Source organism: Gobius niger (assembly GCF_951799975.1).
Source record: "Gobius niger genome assembly, chromosome: 4".
Lineage (NCBI taxonomy): Eukaryota > Metazoa > Chordata > Actinopteri > Gobiiformes > Gobiidae > Gobius > Gobius niger.
The window spans coordinates 9,374,012-9,378,482 of NC_136855.1; positions in this window are offsets into that span (position 1 = coordinate 9,374,012).

The window sequence follows — 4,471 nt, forward strand, 5'->3', positions numbered from 1 at the left end:
CTGCCAACACAAGAAAACCAGGTTTGTTTAATCTCTTGGACTCTGAAAACATAGCGTCACGTGTAAGAGCGGGAATGCCTAACGCTGTGGGGACCCTACAATAACTCTGGCAATAAGAATTACATGGTTCGTGTTTGCAAATATCAGAAAATGAAGCGGAGGAATCTTTTCTATTTTCCAGCGATGAGAACGACAACAAAGCCATGGCAAAAAAAAGTGATAAAATGAACAGGAAGTCGGGATTCTTTCTTTCGAGAACCCTTTGGACTGGGTGAAGGGCGACAGTGGGGACCCGCACAGCTATTCACAACATGATGCTAACAAATAGAAGCTTTTTTCCCCCCCTTAAAGCATCAAGGCAAGGAAAGGAGCAGCTGTTTTACTCTAGATAGAATAGATATAGATAGGCAAAAATGTCAGCCTTTGTTTTTCACAATTTTTGACATGGAACACAGTCCTTTTCGTGCGTCACTTTGTCCCAGATCCAGCGTCCATTTTCTCCATGCCCTCCGCACGTTAATGCACGGGCTGGCGTTAATGCATCTGGCTAATTTCCGCAAACTGCTCCTTTCTCTTTCAAATCCTCTTTGATTCTCCGCTCCTTAATCCTCGACTAACGCAGGAGTAAAAACCACTCAGCCTTTTGTGTGCGGACGTGTCTTTTAAACCCAGCGAGCGCTAATGACGCGCGGCATTGTGCCTGCGGCTAAGTCGCCGGGTCTCGGGTTGGACTCCCCCGCCATGTGGATAATGGCAGATTAAAGTCAGCCGCTCGCTCACATGCATCTGCCGCGGTCATGTGAAACGCAACGAGCAGCGCGTCGGAGCGCTCTCGTAATGAAATATAGCGTATTAAAATAACAAGGGAGGCTTTGTCCACCGTTTAATCTAGTGGAGTTTACTCAGCCTGTTTCTAAAATGTGAATGAATGGAAGCTTATCAAAGTGCCATTTTTGGTGATAAAAGATTTGTTTTGCTGTTTATGGGCTGCTGTTCCTTGCATTCCACCATTTGAACCAACTTTGGAGATGGAATCAAGTTTAAAAGGTGAAACAGGGCCTAGGCGACCCAGGCGGCCGCTTAGGGTGCCATCTGGTGGAGTGGGCACCGAATTGCGCTTTAATTTTTGAACCCCATGAGGTCATTTACAACATCCGCGATTTTTGGATATAACTTCGGAACAGAAAGAGACAGAGACTTGCGCTCTTTCTTTTTAAATATTAGATAATCATATAACACGGATGCAAAAGATCAGTCTTGCCTAGAGGTCGCCATATTGACCAGGGCCGACCGTGACTTAAAACCACTAGTTTCTGACGCAGAAGAGTCGACCACAAGTCTCTGTCACTTTCTGTTCCAAAGTTGTGTGTGGAAGTCGGCCATGTTGTGGATGGCGGGGGCATGGACCTCGCCGGACCTCGCCTCCTGATTTGGTGCCGTCTCCAGTCAATGGCGGCCGCCCTGTTCGAACTTCAAATTTGCACATTTTAGGGGGAAGTTGCAAACATTATTAAACCATATTATTGGACTCGCAGGGAATCTCACATACTTTAGTAGTTTCAACAGCATTGTTCTCTGTTTGTTGATGTTTTTAGTCTCTTATAAGCTCGAAGGTTTAGCGGGCCACAATAATAAACACTCATTCATACACCGACACAAACCCCATCTCTATTACATTGCTTCATTATATAAAGTAATGCTATTTCTTCCCTTCTGTCTTCACCGTGCTTCTGTTCAGTTACGCATCACAAGAGTTGTTCTAGTATTTCAGACTATTTTCAATGACTAACCTGACTGCAATAAATTAAATCGGAAATGTGAGAAAGTCTGACGAAATATTGCCCCTCACTTCAGTCCGTCATTTGAAGAAAGATACTCTACTGTAGTTCATCACCCAGAGAGATGAGAGGACTCTGTGGAAGATCATGTGACTTTGGACACTTCAATGACAGCTATCGTTCCAGTAAATGGTCACATTTATACAGCAGTAGCTCAAGTGAGAGATTTACATTTTAAAAACATGGTTGCCTTTTACCTTACAGTATAGTAAAGTGTCAATGCATGTCTTTTGCTGGAATATGGAAACATTGCTGCAAATGCTTCCATATTACAACAAAAAACATTCTACACTGGGGTTGGGTTGGGGATAGGATAAGGATTTGGCATGTTACCAGGAAATACAATAGTTGTGTGCCCTGTTTTTATGTTTTTTATACCCTAATAATCATGTTATTTCCGGTACGAGGTATACCAGGTATTACCGTGCTGTAAGAAGCGACACAAAAGTTCTTTCTAACCACATAAACCAAACATTTTAACACAAAAACTGGTTTTATTCAGCCTGAATATCTTTGTAACTTCTCATCAACTGCACTTTCCTCTTTGGGACATTTTAAATTCTTCAGACAAACCTTGACAACGCCGCATCTTCTCGCCCAGTGGATCCTTCATCTTCTTGTTCAGGCCGGCTCCTGTCTCCTCTCCCTCCTCCTCTGTCGGCTGAGGTCCATCTCCAGTCGTAGTCTGGTCCACGGTCCGTTCCCGTCCTCGTCTCCTCCAGGTCTGTGGCGGACTGCGGTGCTTCGGGGGTAGACTTTATGCGTTTGGGGCGTTCATATGATCAGCATGTGAGCGCAGGCCTCTTTGTTGGTCCCATGACTGTCTCTAATCCCGCAGGAGTCCCATGACCCGCCGCTGCCCGAACACTGCCCCGTGTTTGTTCTTCCACCGGCTCCAGAGAAATCAGCTTTGGAGAAACTCGCTCCAAAAGCAGGTCTTGAGGCAAATTGTGTCGCGAAAGAAAAAGGTATTGTTTCAGCTTGGATTCGATGAGGCTCAATGCATTTGGTTTGGTCCTTTTCAGGTTTTCACATTGTTCATACCCAGTTAAGACATCATTTAGCCCAATTTAGGCTGAGGTGGAAGCAACTCAACTCTTAAGTAAAGCTTTTGAGGATCTGTACTTTACTTGAGCGGTGTTTTTGTTGAGAACCGTCTACTTTTACACCACTATATTTGAAAGATAAATATAATACTTTCTTTCTCCATTACATCTCTTAAAACCCTCCAAAATAAGGATTAGGAAATGTATTGTCCCATAAGGAAATTTGTCTTGGACTTAGGAAGAGTAACCGATACAGGAGTAAAAGACTGTTTGGATCGGCTGCTTGTGGCTCTTTTAGCCCGATATCGTTTCCTGATATCGTTTCCCCGATGGGAGAAGCTCACACTCATTAAAGAGCACATGAGAAGGTTCTTTGAAAATGAATTACGTCCATGTGCCTTCAATTTAAAAGCCCCAATAATGCGCTCTCCAGAACAGTAGGTGGCGCTGTGCAGATGAACAGTCAAAGGACACTGACACACAACGAGGAAGAAGGTTTGTCCCCATCGCGCTGCAAGTGAATTTGTGCACCATTTTCATGTCCTACAAGCGACAAAGAGTTTTTTCAATACTTTCAAAATTTTATTGAGCAAGTACTTGGACCACCACTGGATTTATTTAGACCCAGTGATCTTGATCTAGGCCAGGGGTGCCCAAAGTGTGGCCGAAGGGGCAAATGCGGCCCTCACATAATAATAATAATAACTTGTTGAACTGGCACACATCTCCAGAGACAGAACTGTTTTTACTGGATGTTTAATAATTCCACACAATAAAAACCTCGAAAACGAACATTTTATTGTGAGACAGAGCTGGCATTAAAGTTCCAATTGCCCAAATAAATGTGTGGGGCCCGTTTAAACCGCTCTCAAATGCAACCTGGTGAATGTGTCACTGCACTGACCGCTGATCTTTGGCCCTATAACCTCGTATACTCTTCGATATGTGGCCCTCGATGAAAAGTGTTTGGACACCCCTGAGCTAGGCCTTGAAGAACTGAGAAAGTCTTTTTCACATGTCTGTGTCGTTGCCATTCACAAGACATAAAACAAGGCCATTATCTTAAACGTAAGGGAAAAAATGCATGAGTGAAATGTTGTGCTTTGTATTTGACCCATCTCTCAACGAGTGACTCTGGGAATCCTGTCGGGAATCTGAAACAAACTGAAAGCCCACACATGGTCCGAGTGAAAAGACAATAATTAATGTGGTAAACAGAATAGGCAATGCAAGGCAACTTTGTTTATACCACGCATTCCACACACAAGGCAGCTCAAAACGCCTATGGGTACTTTTGATTATCTTCTTATCACGTAGCACACAGTGAGATTGTGTACATCGGAATGAGGCCAGATATGAATGAAGCTTGTTTTGAGACACACAAATGTTCACTCCTTATGGCACCATAAGCACAAACAAATAAAGCAGATCGTCCAGGAGAAGTGAAAAGCCGGCACTCGAAGATCGCTGTTAGCATGTAGCATGAAGCTAGCGATAGCAGCAGCTTGATGATTAGCATTCTCTGTCATTTATGTATTTACGGGCTGTTAACCCACTTTGTTCCTCTCCATGCCTATGTATCTTTAC